The 18950-nt window shown below is 42.7% G+C and overlaps 1 protein-coding gene across 1 annotated transcript in view; it reads right to left on the reverse strand.

Moving 5' to 3' along the window:
* The window catches only part of LDLRAD4 (low density lipoprotein receptor class A domain containing 4), a 447499-nt gene that overhangs the window by 13862 nt on the left and 414687 nt on the right, over positions 1–18950 (reverse strand).

The following is an 18950-nucleotide window of genomic DNA, read 5'->3' on the forward strand; positions in this document are numbered from 1 at the left end:
TATTTCTTCTGAATCTGCAAGGCTGTGGGCAGAGCCTGGACTGCGGAAACATGCCAAGAGAGAGGCTTCCCTCATGGCAGTGCCTATCAGCCCAGATCCACAGAAAAGCACCCTGAACCCCTTGGACCACCCTGGGGGTGCTGGCTGGTCATCAAGAGGTGCTACTGAATCTACACCTTATGGGAAAAGGGCCACAGGACAGCTCTTAATCTTGCAGGCTTAAAGACAGGTATTTTCAGACCCTTCTATACTTGAGAAGTCGCTTTGTATTCTCCTCCTTCCCAATCGTCAATGAACAAACAGCCAAACTGACAGAAAAATTTCCTGTTAAGTCAAACCTGCTTGACGCTAAAACATCTGCATTAAAGACAAAAAAGATCACCTATCTTCCAAGTGATTGTCTTTATGATGCCAACAATCAAGATGTGTTATTTGCAGACCTGGAACACAGTGACTGCATTTTTTCCCTTTAAATCTGACCATCTGGTACATTTCAGGGGGTGGGTGGTGAGTGGGAAATCAAAACCAACTTGTCTTCTTTGTATTTTTTTTTATTGTGGCAAAATGTATATACATGAAATTTGCCATCTTAATCATTTAAAAGTGTGTTCTATGGCGTTAAGTACATTCGTATTGTTGTGCAACTATCACAACCATCCATCTCCCAGAACCTTTTCATCTTCTCAAATCGAAATGCTGGCCTCATTAGCCACTGACTTCCCATTTCTTCCCCGCCCTGGGCCTGCTGGCAACCACCATTCTACTCTCTGTCTCTGTGAATTTGACTATTCTAGGTACCTCTTATAACTGGAATCATACATTTGTCCTTTTGTGCACAGGTACAATATTGTATCCTTTTTTCCCTTAGCATAATATCTCTAAGGTTCATCAATGTTGTAGCATGTGTCAATATTCCCTTCCTTTTTAAGGCTAATTTCCATTATAGATATATGTCATTTTTTGTTTATTCATTCATCCATTGATGGATATTTTGGTTGTTTCCACCTTTTGGCTATTGTGAATAAAGCTGCTATAAACAGGGGTTTACAAATAACTCTTTGAATCTTTGCTTTTAATTATTTTAGGTCTAAAACCACAAGTGGAATTGCTGGATCATATGGTAATTCTATGGTTAATTTTTTGAGGAACCAACCATACTGTTTTCCTAGCAGCAGTACCATTTTACATTCCCATGAGCAATGCACAGGGTTCCAATTTCTTCACATCTTCACCAACATTTGTTATTTCCTGGGTTTTCCTGATAATAGCCATCCTAATGGGTGTGATGTGGTGTCTCATTTTGGTTTTGATTTTTGTATGATTAGTGTATTAAGTCAAGGTTTTCCAGAGAAACAAAACCAATAGGGAACATTGTTTTATATATATATATATACACACATATATATACACACACACACTATATATATATTTAAAATATATCATTTAATTTAATGTATATCCTATTATATATATAATAGGATAAATATATAATAGGATATTATAGGAATTGGCTTATATGGTTATAGAGACAGAGAAGTCTCACAATCTTCCATATGCAAGATGGAGAACCAGGAAAGCTCGTGGTATAATTCCAGTCAGTCTGATGACCTGAGAAGCTGGGGCGGGGGTGGGGGTGGGGAGGGTGCACAAATATAAATGTTGGAGTCCAAAGGCCCAAGAACCATGAGTTCTGATGTCCAAGGGCAGAAGATGTACCCCCCAGCTCAAGAAGAAAGAGAGAAAATCTACCCTTCCTTCACCTTTTTGTTCTATTCAAGCCCTCCAAAGATTGTATGATGCCAGCTCACACTGGAGAGGGCAGATTTTCTTTTCTCAGTCAGCTGAGTCAGATGTTCATTTCTTCCAGAATTACTCTCACAGACACATCCAAAAATAATGTTCTATTACTTATCTTAGCATTGCTTAGCCCAGTTAAGTCGACACATAAAATTAACCATCACAATTAGTTATACTGAGCTTTTCTCATGTGCTTATTGGCCATTTGCGTATCTTCTCTGGAGAAATGTCTATTCAAGTCCTTTGCCTATTTTTAACTTGGGTTGTCTAGGTGCACCTGGGTGGCTCAGGCGTTAAGCGTCTGCCTTCGGCTCGGGGCATGATCCCAGGGTGCTGGGATCGAGCCCCACATCGGGCTCCCTGCTCAGCGGGAAGCCTGCTTCTTCCTCTCCCACTCTCTCTGCTTGTGTTCCCTCTCTAGCTGTCTCTCTCTCTGTCAAATAAATAAAATCTTTGAAAAAAAATTGTGTTGTCTAGTATTTTGTTGTTGAATTGTAGGAGTTCTTAATATATTCTGGATATTAATCCCTTATCAGATATATGATTTGCAAATATTTTCTCCCATTCTGGGAGTTGCCTTTTCAGCTCTGGACATCTTTTTAATTTCTGAATTCTAATCTATCTTTTTCTTTTGTTGCCTGTGCTTTTGGTGTCATAGCCAAGAAATCATTGCCAAGCTCAACTTTATGAAGTTTTCCCCATTGTTTTCTTTAAGAGTTTTATAGCTTTAGCTCTTACATTTAGGTTTTTGGACCATGCTGAGTTAATTTTTTGTATATGGTATTAAATGATAAGGTTCAATGTCATTATTTTGCATGTGGACATCCAGTTTTCCCAACACCATTTTTGAAAACACTGTCCTTTCTCCTTGAATGGTCTTGGCATCCTTGTCAAAAATCACTTGACCATGTAGGTGAGAGTTTATTTCTGGGCTCCCTATTCTATTCCACTGGACTCTATGTCTGTCTTTATGCCAGTACCACACTGTTCCTTTGCAGTAAGTTTTGTAATCAAGAAGTATGAGACTTCCAACTTTGTTATTCCTCTTCAATATTACTGGCTACAGTGGGGGCCACTATCTCCCTGGAGATGGCATATGCATTTTAGGATGGACTTTTCTTTTTCTGCAAAAAACCATCATTGGGATTTTCACAGTATTTACACTGAATCTGTAGATTGCTTTGAGTAGTATTGACATTTTAAGAATATCAAGTCTTCCAATCCATGAACATAAATGTCTTTCCATTTATTTGTGTCTAAATTCTTTCAGCACTGTTGTATAGTTTTCAGTGTACACATCTTTCACCTCCTTGGTTAAGTTTCTTCCTAAGTATTTTATTCTTTTTGATGCTACTTGAAAAATTGAACTGATTTCTTAATTTCCTTTTCAGATTGTTCACTGTTAGTGTAAAAAATGCAACTGATTTTTGCATATTGATTTTTGTATCCTGCAACTTTGATCAATCTGTTTATTAGTTCCAGCAGGTTTTTGTTTGTTTGTTGGAATTTTTACGGTTTTCTATATATAAGATCATGTCATCTCTGAACAGAGATAATTCTAATTTTTCCTTTCTAATTGGAATGCCTTTTATTTCTTCTTCTTGCCAAGTTGTTCTGGCCAAAACTTCTAATAAATACTATGTTGAAATAGAAATGGTAAAAGCATGCATCCTTGTCTTGTTCCTGATCTTAGAGGAAAAGTTTTCAGTCCTTCACCACTGAGTATGTTAGCTATGGGCTTTTCATAAATGGCCTTTTATTATGTTGAGGTAGTTTCCTACTATTCTGGTTTCTTGAATGTTTTTAATCATAAAAAAGTACTGAATAATTTCAAATTCTTTCTCTGCATCAATGAGATGATCATTTACTTTTTTCCCTTCATTCTTTTTTTTTTTTAGAGATTTTATTTATTTATTTCACAGAGATAGAGAGAGCACAAGTACACAGAGTGGCAGGCAGAGGCAGAAGGAGAAGCAGACTCCCCGCTGAGCAGGGAGCCCGACGTGGGACTCAATCCCAGGACCCTGGGATCACAACCTGAGCTGAAGGCAGATGCTTGACCGACTGAGCCACCCAGGCGACCTTCCCTTCATTCTATTAACGAACAGTAGATTGATTTTCATATGTAGAAACATCCTTGCATGAGAGAAATAAACCTCATTTGGTTATAGTGTATAATCCTTTTAGTATGCTACCGAATTCAGTTTGAAGTATTTTGTTAAGGATTTTTTATTAAATTTTTTATTGTTATGTTAATCACCATACATTACATCATTAGTTTTGGATGTAGTGTTCCATGATTCATTGTTTGTGCATAACACCCAGTGCTCCATGCAGAACGTGCCCTCTTTAATACCCATCACCAGGCTAACCCATCCCCCCACCCCCTCCCCTCTAGAAACCACAGTTTGTTTTTCAGTGTCCATCGTCGCTCATGGTTGGTCTCCCCCTCCGAATTCCCCCCCTTCATTCTTCCCCTCCTGTTATCTTCTTTTTTTTTCTTAACATATATTGCATTATTTGTTTCAGAAGTACAGATCTGTGATTCAACAGTCTTGCACAAGTCACAGCACTCATCATAGCACATACCCTCCCCAATGTCTATCACCCAACCCCCCACCACTCGAACAACCCTCAGTTTGTTTCCTGAGATTAAGAATTCCTCATATCAGTGAGGTCATATGATACATGTCTTTCTCTGATTGACTTATTTCACTCAGCATAACACCCTCCAGTTCCAACCACGTCGTTCCAAATGGCAAGATCTCATTCCTTTTGATGACTGCATAATATTCCATTGTGTATATATACCACACCTTCTTTATCCATTCATCTGTCGATGGACATCTTGGCTCTTTCCACAGTTTGGCTATTGCGGACATTGCTGCTATAAACATTGGGGTGCACGTACCCCTTCGGATCCCTACATTTGTATCTCTGGGGTAAATACCCACTAGTGCAATTGCTGGATCGTATGGTAGCTCTATTTTTAACTGTTTGAGGAACCTCCATACTGTTTTGCAGGGTGGTTGCACCAGCTTGCATTCCCACCAACAGTGTAGGAGGGTTCCCCTTTCTCCACATCCCCGCCAACATCTGTCGTTTCCTGACTTGTTAATTTTAGCCATTCTGACGGGTGTGAGGTGGTATCTCATTGAGGTTTTGATTTGGATTTCCCTGATGCCGAGTGATGCGGAGCACTTTGTCATGTGTCTGTTGGCCATGTGGATGTCTTCTTTGGAAAAATGTCTGTTCATGTCTTCTGCCCATTTCTTGATTGGATTATTTGTTCTTTGGGTGTTGAGTTGGATAAGTTCTTTATACATTTTGGATACTAGCCCTTTATCTGATAGATCATTTGCAAATATTTTCTCCCATTCTGTCGGTTGTCTTTTGGTTTTGTGGACTGTTTCTTTTGCTGTGCAAAAGCTTTTTATCTTGATGAAATCCCAATAGTTCATTTTTGCCCTGGCTTCCCGTGCCTTTGGCGATGTTTCTAGGAAGAAGTTGCTGCGGCTGAGGTCGAAGAGGATCCTGCCTGTGTTCTCCTTTAGGATTCTGATGGACTCCTGTCTCACGTTTAGATCTTTCAACCATTTGGAGTCTATTTTTGTGTGTGGTGTAAGGAAATGGTCCAGTTTCATTCTTCTGCATGTGGCTGTCCAATTTTCCCAACACCATTTGTTGAAGAGACTGTCTTTTTATCATTGGACATTCTTTCCTGCTTTGTCAATGATTAGTTGACCAGAGAGTTGAGGGTCCATTTCTGGGCTCTCGATTCTGTTCCATTGATCTATGTGTCTGTTTTTGTGCCAGTACCATACTGTCTTGATGATGACAGCTTTGTAATAGACCTGGAAGTCCGGAATTGTGATGCCGCCAGCTTTGCTTTTTTTTTCAACATTCCTCTGGCTATTCGGGGTCTCTTCTGGTTCCATACAAATTTTAGGATTATTTGTTCCATTCCTTTGAATAAAGTGGATGATGGTATTTTGATGGGGATTTCACTGAATGTGTAGATTGCTCTAGGTAGCATTGACATCTTCACAATGTTTGTTCTTCCAATCCATGAGCATGGAACGTTTTTTCCATTTCTTTGTGTCTTCCTCAATTTCCTTCATTAGTATTTTCTAGTTTTCTGAGTACAGATCCTTTCCCTCTTTGGTTAGATTTATTCCTAGGTATCTTATGGTTTTGGGTGCAATTGTAAATGGGATCGACTCCTTAATTTCTCTCTCTTCTGTCTTGTTGTTGGTGTATAGGAATGCCACTGATTTCTGTGCATTGATTTTATATCCTGCTACTATACTGAATTCCTGTATGAGTTCTAGCAGTTTTGGGGTGGAGTCTTTAGGTTTTCCACATACAGTATCATATCATCTGCAAAGAGTGAGAGTTTGACCTCTTTTTTGCTGATTTGGATGCCTTTAATTTCTTTTTGTTGTCTGATTGCTGTGCCTAGGACTTCTAATACTATGTTGAATAGCAGTGGTGTGAGTGGACATCCCTGCCGCGTTCCTGACCTTAGGGGAAAAGCTCTCAGCTTTTCCCCATTGAGAATGATATTTGCTGTAGGTTTTTCATAGATGGCTTTTATGATATTGAGGTATGTACCCTCTATCCCTATACTCTGAAGAGTTTTGATCAAGAAATGATGCTGTACTTTGTCAAATGCTTTTTCTGCATCTATTGAGAGGATCATATGATTCTTGTTCTTTCTTTTGTTAATATATTGTATCACGTTGATTGATTTGCGGATGTTGAACCGACCTTGCAGCCCAGGGATAAATCCCACTTGGTCGTGGTGAATAATCTTTTAATGTACTGTTGGATCCTATTGCCTAGTATTTTGGTGAGAATTTTTGCATCCATGTTCATCAAGGATATTGGTCTGTAATTCTCCTTTTTGATGGGGTCTTTGTCTGGTTTTGGGATCAAGGTAATGCTGGCCTCATAAAATGAGTTTGGAAGTTTTCCTTCCATTTCTATTTTTTAGAACAGTTTCAAGAGAATAGGTATTAATTCTTCTTTAAATGTTTGGTAGAATTCCCCTGGGAAGCCATCTGGCCCCGGGCTTTTGTTTGTTGGGAGATTTTTGATGACTGCTTCAATTTCCTTAGTGGTTATAGGTCTGTTTAGGTTTTCTATTTCTTCCTGGTTCAATTTTGGTAGTTGATACATTTCTAGGAATGCACCCATTTCTTCCAGGTTATCTAATTTGCTGGCATAGAGTTGCTCATAATATGTTCTTATAATTGTTTGTATTTCTTTGGTGTTGGTTGTGATCTCTCTTCTTTCATTCATGATTTTGTTGATTTGGGTCCTTTCTCTTTTCTTTTTGATAAGTCTGGCCAGGGGTTTATCAATCTTGTTAATTCTTTCAAGGAACCAGCTCCTAGTTTCATCGATCTGTTCTACTGTTCTTTTCATTTCTATTTCATTGATTGCTGCTCTGATCTTTATTATTTCTCTTCTGCTGGGTTTAGGCTTTATTTGCTGTTTTTTCTCTAGCTCCTTTAGGTGTAGGGTTAGGTTGTGTATTTGAGACCTTTCTTGTTCCTTGAGAAAGGCTTGAATTGCTATATACTTTCCTCTCAGGACTGCCTTTTATGTATCCCAAAGATTTTGAACAGTTGTGTTTTCATTTTCATTGGTTTCCATGAAATTTTTAAATTCTTCTTTAATTTCCTGGTTGACCCATTCATTTTTTAGTAGGATGCTCTTTAGCCTCCATGTATTTGAGTTCTTTCCAACTTTCCTCCTGTGATTGAGTTCTAGTTTCAAAGCACTGTGGTCTGAAAATATGCAGGGAATAATCCCAATATTTTGGTACCAGCTGAGACCTGATTTGTGACCTAGGATGTGATCTATTCTGGAGAATGTTCCATGGGCACTAGAGAAGAATGTGTATTCCGTTGCTTTGGGATGGAATGTTCTGAATATGTCTGTGAAGTCCATTTGGTCCAGTGTGTCATTTAAAGTCTTTATTTCCTTGTTGATCTTTTGCTTAGATGATCTGTCCATTTCAGTCAGGGGGGTGTTAAAGTCCCCTACTATTATTGTATTGTTGTCAATGTGTTTCTTTGCTTTTGTTATTAATTGCCTTATATAATTGGCTGCTCCCATGTTAGGGGCATAGATATTTACAATTGTCAGATCTTTTTGTTGGATAGACCTTTTAAGTAGGATATAGTGTCCTTCCTCATCTCTTATTACAGTCTTTGTTTTAAAATCTAATTTGTCTGATATTAGGATTGCCAACCTGGCTTTCTTTTGGTGTCCATTAGCATGGTTAATTGTTTTCCACCCCCTCACTTTCAATCTGGGGGTGCCTTTGAGTCTAAAATGAGTCTCTTGTAGACAGCATATGGATGGGTCTCGTTTTTTAATCCAATCTGATAGCCTGTGTCTTTTGATTGGGGCATTTAGCCCATTTACATTCAGGGTAACTATTGAAAGATATGAATTTAGTGCCATTGTATTGCCTGTAAGGTGACTGTTACTCTATATTGTCTGTGCTCCTTTCTGGTCTATGCTGCTTTTAGGCTCTCTCTTTGCTTAGAGGACCCCTTTCAATATTTCCTGGAGGGCTGGTTTCGTGTTTGCAAATTCCTTTAGTTTTTGTTTGTCCTGGAAGCTTTTTATCTCTCCTTCTATTTTCAGTGACAGCCTAGCTGGATATAGTATTCTTGGCTGCATATTTTTCTCGTTTAGTGCTCTGAAGATATCCTGCCACTCCTTTCTGGCCTGCCAGGTCTCTGTGGATAGGTCTGTTGCCAGTCTAATGTTTCTACCCTTATAGGTTACATATCTCTTCTCCCGAGCTGCTTTCAAGATTTTCTCTTTGTCTCTGAGACTCGTAAGTTTTACTATTAGATGTCGGGGTGTTGACCTATTTTTATTGATTTTGAGAGGGGTTCTCTGTGCCTCCTGGATTTTGATGCCTGTTTCCTTCCCCACATTAGGGAAGTTCTCTGCTATAATTTGCTCCAATATACCTTCTGCCCCTCTCTCTCTTTCTTCTTCTTCTGGGATCCCAATTATTCTAATGTTGTTTCGTTTTATATCACTTATCTCTCAAGTTCTGCCTTTGTGATCCAGTCGTTTTTTCTCTCTCTTTTTCTCAGCTTCTTTATTTTCCTTCATTTGTTCTTCTATATCGCTGATTCTTTCTTCTGCCTCATTTATCCTAGTGTTAGTGCCCCCATTTTTGATTGCACTTTATTAATAGCCTTTTTGATTTCGATTTGGTTAGATTTTAGTCCTTTTATTTCTGCAGAAAGGGTTTCTCTAATAACTTCCATGCTTTTTTCAAGCCCAGCTAGTATCTTTCAAGTCATGATTCTGAACTCGAGGTCTGACATTGTACTAATGTCCGTATTGAGTAGGTCCCTGGCAGACGGTACTACCTCTTGTTCTTTTTGCTGAGGTGATTTTTTTCGTCTTGTCATTTCGTCCAGAGGCGAATAGATGAATGAGAGAACAAAATGCTAACAGGTTAACAACGTCCCCAGCAAATATACTCTAAACAAATCAGAAAAGACCTGAAACCAGGGGAAAAGAAAGGGAAAGAAAAAAGAAGGGAGAAAAAAAAAAAAAGAAAAAGAAAAAGATAAAAACAAACAAACAGGAAAAACAGAATGTGATCAAATATGATCAGGCTAGTGCATAGATCAGTGCCACACACTAGATTTTGGGCGTATTTATGTCTGTTAGAAAAAAGTGCCTCCTAAAATTTTAAAGAAAGAAAGACTTATATATGTACAAAATAAGGGCTGATACAATGAAGGGATGGAAGATACTGTAAAGATGAAAATTAGAAAATATTTTATAAAAGGAAATGATAAGAAGTTGTTTGAAAAAAGAAAGAAGAAGTTTTAAAAAAAAGAAAAGAAAAAAAAAGGGAGAATGTGATCAGGCAGGAGACTAGAACAAAGCCATACACCAGTGATTTAGGGTATATTTTGATCTGTTAGAAGAAACTGTATCTCAAAATTTTAAAGAGAGAATAACTTATATATATATATGCCAAAAATAAGGGTATCTACTATGAAGGGATAGAATATGACTCTAAAAATGAAAAATAAGAATTTTCTTTTCAAAAAGGGATCGATAAGATGTTGGTTGAAAAGGGGAAAAAGAAAAATTAAAAAAAAAGTTAAAAAAATTAACTTTGAGAAACTAATGAATCATGGTAAAAAAGCCATGAATTCTATGTGCAGTATTCCCCTAGCAGAGGAGTTCTCCCGTTCTCCTTGATCGGTAAACTTGGTCTTGGCTGGCTGTTCGCGCTGATCTTCTGGGGGAGGGGCCTGTTGCCGTGGTTTCCAAATGTCTTTGCCAGAGGCGGAATTGCCCCGCCCTTGTCGGTCCAGGCTAAGCAAGCTGCTTGGGTTTGCTCTCGGGAGCTTTTGTTCCCTGCCAGCTTTCCATACAGTTTTGGAGGAGAGTGAAAATGGCAGGCTTCCAATCTCTGCCCTGGAGAGGCAAGAACTCCGGGCCCTGCTCCTCAGTGCGCCCCCAGAGAAAAGCAGTCACTCCCGTGTCCCCGGTCTCCGGCCGCACTCTGTGCTCACCCGGCCTGTGACTGAGCGTTGCTATCTCTGGCACCCGACCCCGTGTGGAGTCTCCAAACCCAGCAGATCCCTGCGGTGTGTTCCCGTGCCGCTCCTCCAGCGGAAGGAAGGGGAGTCTCCCCGGCTCTGCCGCTTGTTGGGTCCCTGCTGGAGGAGCAGTGGCCCGACTGTCACCGATCACAGTTTATGGCCACCCCGAGCTGAGAGCCCGCGCCTCGGCTCCGTCTCTGCAGCCGGCTTCCCCGCTCCGATACCTGGGAGCTCTGCTGCCCTCAGGCACCCCCGGTCTTTCTGTGACCCCACGGGTCCTGAGACCACACTCCCGCGAGGGTTCCACCCCCCGCTAAGCCACTGGAGCGACGTCCCTCCGCGGAGCCGACTTCTAAATGTTCCAATTTTGTGCTCCGCGGCTCTATCACTTGCCAGAAGCGGCCAACGGAGGCCCCCTCCCCCGCCGTCTATCCTCCCGAATATCGCCTCGGATTCACTTCTCCGCACGTCCTACCTTCCAGTAAGTGGTCGCTTTTCTGTTCAGAGAGTTGTTGCTATTCTTTTCTTCGATCTCCCCTTGAGTTCGTAGGTGTTCAGAATGGTTTGATCCCTATTCAGCTGAATTCCTGAGACCAGACGAAATCCAGGTCTCCTACTTCTCCGCCATCTTGCTCCGCCCCCTCTTGTTGAGGATTTTTACATCACTATTCAAAGGGATACTGGTTTTCTTTTACTGTTGTGTTTTGTCCGGGTTGTGGGAAATGCTGGCCTCACAGAATGAGTTAGAAAGTGTTCCCTCCTCTTCAAATTTTTTGGAAGAGTTTGAGAAGGATTGGATTAATTCTTCTTTAAATGTTTGGTATAATTCACAATGAAGGTATCTGGTCTAGGTTATTTTCTTTGTTGTGAGGTTTTTGAATATTGATTCAATCTCCTTACTACTTACAGATCTATTCAGATTTTCTATTTCTTCATGAGTCAATCCTAGTAGGGTGTATTTCTAGGAATCTATCCATTTTGACTTGTTCATAGTACTCTCTTATAATCTTTTTTATTTCTGTACCTTTTTTGGATCTTCTTCCATCTAAAGTATACAACATTTATAGCATTAAAAGAGAGTAATATGTGACCATGATTTACTGGGGCTTCTGCTGTGACCTGCAGCTAAAGCCTTGCATCCACGTGCACTGTAACCATGTGTAAGGCCAGTCCTGTGCCCCGAATCTTCTTTGTTTTATGCTCTCAGTTCAACTCTCCTTTCCATAGACAGAGGACCACAGGAAGCATATTCGAGGACTGGAAACAACCAGATCTCTGCAAGACTGTAAACACCTAATACGGTGTTTTTCAAACTGTGAGCTGCAGCCTCTTAGAGAACTGGAAAATCGATTTAAGTGGGTCACAACCACCATTCCAAAAAACTGAAACAGAACAGATAATGACTGAGTACATTGTCTGTAAGTATTGTTTTTGCAAAACTTCTGCCTTAGTTGTGTAAATGAGTATTGTGGATTATGATGTAAAATGTGTTCTTTACTGTTCTTCAGGGTCAAAAACAATCTGAAGGCCTCTGATCTAAAAGCCAATTATCACTCATTTTAGATGGGAGAAAGGTGAGCCCAAAGAAGGTACACTGCTCATTGGAAGTGATAGCCAGTTTGTGGTAAAGCAAGGCTGTTGCTGGATATTTTGTCTTCTACCCTTCAAAGGTACCTCCCAGTGAATCAATGTATTGTATTGGCATCAAATATTTGGAACTCTATTTTCTCCCCATCTCAGGGTGAGAACTTCAAAGCACAGGTAAAACCCATCTTTGGATATTCAGCAACACCTTTACCATCTGGTAAAACATATTTTCTTTCATTTCTTCCTTTTCCTCACACAGTCTCTCACCATCCAAGTGCTTTAGTATTACTGTCTTTCCACCCTAGATGGCAGTAACAGCTTAGATGCAAAGGCGAGACCTCTAGGTATCAGTGACTGTTTTCTTCAGCACTTCCCCCTTTATTCCTCTTCAGGAATCCACCATCAGACTTACTCTCAAGACTTAAAATATCCTTCCCAACTCTACTCAATCTAGGGCACATCCCTTAAGAGAAAGACAAATCATCCAGGAAGATCTGTTGGGAGAAAAAGGGAATCCTCTATATTTCCAGAACAATGCAATGGGATCAGGGAGGTCTATAGGCTCTGAGGAGCAAGCAGAAAAGGAGCCACGAAGGCGCCTCTCCTGTACTTGGTGCTGGGGGAGGAGCGAGCGATTAGACCTGGAGACAAACCAGCCTGGGAATTAGAAAGCTCGGGGCAACAGAGAAATGTGGAACTACATGCTGTCAGCCCAGGCAGGCACAATCACCTCTTTTGTGAGATTAAGCCTAGGGACAGGGCCAGTGCTTTTCCCAAGGTCATAGAGCTGGTAGGGGATTAACACAGAGCCCGAACCCAGCTACCTCCCTTGGCGTCTTTTGATAGCCCTGGAGAGCCTCCTCAGCTAGGGCCACAGAATGAGAATAATTTAGAGAACTTTTCTTTCCCCGGAACAAATTTACACCAATTTCTAAGGACTAATTAAAAATAAACAAAACAGGCTTTACCATTAGATTATTAATGCTCCAGGGTCTATCTAAAACATCACTAAAACTTTATTAAAATTTTCATCTATTTTCCTTAAAAATCTGATTTTAGCATGCTTTTGTCATAATACAAACCACACTCCAACTCAGATGAGTTACCTTGGGAATCTACAGACGCTCAGAACATTATTGGACTTGTCTTCATCATCAGTTTATGTGAGCAGAGGATGTTTTTTAATTGCAAAAGTAACATATGAATATATTCTTATCAAAAAAGTTTTAACCCACAAACCAGGTTCTCTTTGTCTACCTCCTCCCATCCCAGCTCTTCCCCAGAGGAAGCCACTGGTTTGCTGTGAGTTTTTCCCGACCTTTCTCTACAGCATCGGTTTGTAACTCAGACAACATCAGTCTTAACTAATTGAGCCTCACTTGGTTTTGCACCAACCTTATATCATTTAGCCTGATCAGTCACATCATTTGTAAGATTTAGTTCTAAATGGATTTTGGCTGGTACGAAAAATCAAATCCATCCTCAGGGAGCAAGTAAGAAAAAGGAAGATTTGCCATCACTGAGATATTAAAAAAATATTTTTCCCTTGAAAAACCTCCAAAATATGACCTGCAAGCTCTGAAGGTAATTCCAAAACTGTTCTGAGCATTGGCAACATCAGTGGAGGGACAATCTGCACTACTCACATTGCTCTAAAGAAAAATCTTGGCTATTAAGAAGGACTTTCTACTTTTGTTCAGATGAGAATCTGCTGTGTAACGGTGTGTCCCAGCAACCTTACCCAATTTTTGCTAGCAACTTCACCTCCTGTTTCTCTTACTTGAAGGGAGACATCCTCATTCCGAAGCTGTTAAAATTATCTTCTAATGCTTCAATCAGACAGACCAAAGTGTAAAACCTCTGAAATGACCAGTCTGGCGGCTGGACTGCATCTTCACTCATTCAGAGAGAAACAGTTTGACATGCCCCTTGCCGTCCCTGTGATGTTAGGAAATGTAGTTCCAGAGGCTCATGAAATAATGAATTGTTCTGGGACAAAGTTGACAACAAGTACCCCTGGTCTTACAGTGCAGCAAGAATCTGCCTCAGCCACAGAGAAACTGTCCCCTGCCATCTTTCATCTCAGTCCAATGCTAAATAAAGCCAGTGGCTCTCTTCTCTTTAGTCTGGGGTGGTTAGAGACATGCCTATTATAACCACATCATCAAGCCCTTTAGTTTTTTTTTTTTTTGCACCTTGTTAAAATACATTTCTATCATTTTAGAAATGTTTTTCGAAATGCTTTTCTAAACCTAAGTAGAAATGAGAAAAGGCAGGTACACAGCAGCCCACCTCTCCAGTCAGAGCGGGAATGAGCTGTGTGTGTGGTGATGCCCCCACTCCCCGCACCCTTCACTGGGCCCAGGACACAGCCTGTGGGCTTCGCAAGCACCGTGAGCTCTGAGCCCAGTGTGGTGGATTCCTGAACTGCTTCTGTAAGGAAGTTCTCTCCCATTCCTTTGGAAATTAGTGGCTCTCTTGGTCTATCTTTTGTTTTCACCCTTGTGATAGAAGCATGAGTGCAGGATATACTTTCTCTAAAAACAACCACCACTGTGCAAAGCGATAGATGGCCACGGCACCCTACCCACAACTGAGGGCTCCCCATAGAAAGATGGGTGCACAGTCAAAAGGTGAGCACTAGTCCATTCAGAGTGGCCCCATCTTGGGGCTGCCAGGGAAGACTAGAGGCCAGTGTGGACTGACATGCTGACTTTTCAGAGAAGAGGTAAATTCCAGTTTTTATGTGAAATCTCCCAGTGTTTAGCGTTCCATCAAGTTTTGTCAGAACACCCTGTGAGGCAAGCCATACGCACTTGGCCACACCTTAGGCCAAGTCTGCAACATCTGCAGGGAGGGACTTTGCGTGTGGACTTCCCGCACCCTGGGTCACTTTGCATCTCCGGAACCCACATTTCTGTACTGACACAGCCGGTCGCTGTAGTCATGTCCTCCCTCCCAAAAGTGGGGAGACAAAACAAAGGGTGTCCTTCCCAGCATCCCACCTGCACCTTCCCGCGGAGCTGGGATGGCACAGGCGGTGCCGAGCGCTGGCCTGGCGCCGCTCCATCTCCGCGGGGAGGCCGAGGCACCCGTGTTTTCACGAGGGATTTAATCCCGGCAGCACTTAGCAAGGAAGAAATGCTTGACAGGCCTCCTTCTGTTAATTTTTAATTGAAATTGCTGTTTTTATAGGTCAGAATGGCTGAAGAGCCCCAATTTCATATAGTTCAAACTAAGTCAAATGTTTCTGTCCCTCTGCTGTTCCTCAGTAAGTGGCTGAGGACCTCACCTCTTTCCTCTGTCCACTGCACCCTGGGCTGTCCCGGTGGGTTCGCTACAGGCTGTCAGAGAAGGCTGCTCATGCCCCCATCACCCCCCGCAAACTCTGGTGAGAGAGGCTCCAGTGACGTGTGCAAATACCTCTCAGGGCTGTGTCTGGAATATTTATGCCCCTTTATTATTTTCCTGTTACTTGGCAGTCTAAGGTGATGGAAAGAGATCTAGACAGTCTCAAAGCCCTGAAATCACATAAACCCAGGCTCTGAAAAATAAGCCAAGGCTACCTCAGGGAGAATACATACAGGTTTCTATCACAAAGCCACTCACGGCTCTTTGCCATTAGTTAAGCATTTACTTTTCTTGTAATTGACGCCTAGGCTGCTACTTCTCATTTTCATCCAGAAATGGCGGCTTCTACCACATTCGTGGCCGGGACTGTCCTGTCCCTGGGCCCTCATGGACTGGTGTCTCAGAGATACCGCGGTGACGGAAGCTGACTGGCCGGGGCCAAAGCAGATTGCCATCCATTGCTTCCTTTGCCAGGGCGAGCCGGCACAGAAAGCGTGTGCTTCCAAAAGACACTGTCAGAGCTGGGGAGGGAGTCTCTGGGAGCGGGGGCCATGGGCGGAAGGAGGCGTGTGGTGGAGTCATGGAGGAAGGTACCTTTGACTTTACAAAGCAAACCTCCCAGAATCAGGGTGAGCCTGACACTCGGCCCAAAGGGGCAACTGGTCCAACCAACCATTTTCCATAAGAAGACTCTCCCTGAGAACCAGGGATATTCACAGCTATTAAGACTCTATCTTATGAACCTTAGTTCTGCTTTTCCCTTTGGTCTAAGTGGAAAGCCCATCAGTGAGGAGAGGGGGCAGCTCACACCAGGGCAGTGAAGTTTCCTCAGTCAAAACAGGACATCTACATGTTCAACCTCTTCCTCGAAAATGAAACCCAACTACTGTCTCACCTGCTGAGATCAGGGGTTCTTCACTTTGGCACTACTGACATTTAGGGTCTGATCGCTTTTTTTTTTGTCGTGGGGGCTGCCCTGTGCATTGCACAGCCCTTTTCACACAAGTTTAAAATGAATACGTCTTTCCTAACATGCGCAGCAGGCCTCACATGGTTCTAGAATAAATGGGCTAAAAGGCTCCCAGAAGTGAGGGGGTCTCTCAGCAGCGCACAGGCTTAGAACCATGAGACGCTCACCCATGGTGAGGCCGACGGGTGGCATCCTACACCCACAAGCTGCCAGCTAGCTGGGTCCTGCAGCCCCGCCACTCAGGCTCCAGGGAAGGCAGGATTTTGATGCTGATGTCCGGAAAGGTGCTTCAGTAGCAGATCACCTCAGGTGCTCTGATGACAGACAGGACTCTGAAACCACATGGACAGCAGCAACCACAAATGCACCCAGCTTCACCAGTCACCTTTCCCCCAAGGAGCGCAAATATGTACAACACCACGGGGAACCTGGGAGGCCATCAGCAACAAGCTCTGTCAGTAAGAGCCGGGCCTTCCTCAACGTCAAGTTCCGTCTAAGCCCCTCAGGGGAGGAGGCTGGTTGGCACAGGTGGTCAGTTTGGGATGCTGAGGGAGGGCCACCTGGATGTGCAACTTGAAACTTTCACTCTGAGTCCTCATGCCCCATCCCAAACCCCTCCTACCGTTTACACAAATGGCCACTGGAGACCCCTGGCCTGTCCCAGTGAGACTGATAAAATGCCAAACAGAATTAGCCAGCTGGATGTTGCTGATGGTAGCAGGGATGGTAAGGGGCAAGGAAACATCACACTGTTTCTTCATTATTTTGCTCAGCAAACGACTGAATGAACAAAGGAAGGCAGAAATGGGTGGGGGAAACTATTCCGAGGCACAGTCTCGGACCAGGACCCTCTGATCATGCAAGGGACCCCTAATACTTTCCACCATGCTGTGGGAAAGTGTTCTCTTCACTCTGTTGAAGCCTCAGCGCCAGCCCTGTGAGACCCACTTATACTAACAGGCCCCCTCTTCGAACAGCGAAGTTTCTCTAGAAAGGGTGGCATTCAACACCTGCTGAGATCAGGGGTCCTCCACTTTGGCACTACTGACATTTAGAGTCAGATCGTTTTTTTTTCTTTTTGTTGTGGGGGCTGCCTCGTGCCTTGCAGGATGTTTAGAGCATCGCTGTAGCATCTCCAAGTTATAACAACCAAAAATGTCTCCCAACATTGTCAGATGTGCCCCAGGGGGCCACAATCGCCCCATCGGGGAACCATGAGTGTAAATTAATCAATTGCTCTCCTAGTACTGTCCTAAGGGAGGCAGCATTTCTTGAAAGGCATTAAGGAGGAGAGGCAAGCAAAGAGGAGGCAAGAAGTCTGGTTGGGGGCACATTCCTGGGTGGCCAGGAACACTGTAAGTGGCCCACAGTGCTGGCGGTATTCATATTTGTGTCCAGAAGAGAAGTTAAGGTTTCTTTCTCACCCTCTCTCTTCCCTCTTTGGATTATACACAGATCAGTTGTCCTAGTCATGAAATGGGGCTATAGTCTGGGCCTGAATTGTCTCTAGTCACTGTGTAAAAATACATCTTGAGTTTGTGAAACACTGAACAGAGCCTATTGCTAAGCTGTGCCATATCCCCATTCCCATTTTATCGAGAAGGAAAATTCAAGCTTTGAGAAGCAACGGCACTCAGTACTGGGTCACGCAAAGAAAACACAAAATAGTAGAGTAGCAGCAAAGGAATTAAACCCCAAGTTGTGTGCAGCCCGCATCTCGGTCCAGCTCTCAGAGCTAAAACTTTCAGACATTTATTAACAAAATTAGGCACACAGTGGGTTAAAGACCTCTGTGGACGCGAGCACTAGATATTGATTATCTTCATTTGCTGTGTGGCCCTGAAGAGACATCCAAAAATTACTAATTACCTTCTCAATTTCAAGAAATGGAGGCTCTGCTGCCCAGCAACCCCTGGAGCAGGGTAGACACAGGCAAGCCACCACCCCCCGGAAGATGGCTCCACAAAGACCCATTCCCAAATGAAACAGAAGACACATTCTACATAAAAACAAACTTAAATGTTCACTTTTCTGCCTTTATAAAATTGTTATCCTGCTGGTAAGTGTGTGACTGTGTGTATGTATGTGTCCCATCATCTGATTGGGTTATGGAGCTCCCAGTCTGGGGAGCAGACCCATGGGCTGGTGCTTAGGCCACAGTGGACAGGGGCGGTGACAGCAGACATCGCCACATCTGCACTGAGGAGTGGAGGAAGGAGCCACCTCATCAATGCGAGGCAAGTCACGTGGAAGCAAGGTGAACCCTAAATGAAATCTGAGGGGAAGACAGAGGTAGGTGGGGACCCAGGCCAAACACAAGAAAGCAGTCTGAGTCCCTGTGTGCAGTGACTCCAGATCCTCTGGGGATTGGAACAGAAAGCCTAAGGCAGGGAACTTGGGTAAATTCATGGCAGGCACTTCATGGAAACTTGAGAGCTGCCTATTGATGACAAGGAGTGAGGATGGTTTTACCTCTTTCCCCCAAGACTGGGGGTCAGCACTTATGATCTTTGCATTAAGTCTTAGGCAAAGCAGTGATGGCTGATCCTTTTGCAGTTCTGAAACTGTTGCTATGAATATGCTTTTCTCTCTGTCCTCTCTCTTTAAACTCAGGGGAATTATGTGTCTTGTCTGATTGG

The sequence above is a fragment of the Zalophus californianus genome, chromosome 14 (genome assembly GCF_009762305.2).
Source record: "Zalophus californianus isolate mZalCal1 chromosome 14, mZalCal1.pri.v2, whole genome shotgun sequence".
In the NCBI taxonomy this organism is placed as follows: domain Eukaryota; kingdom Metazoa; phylum Chordata; class Mammalia; order Carnivora; family Otariidae; genus Zalophus; species Zalophus californianus.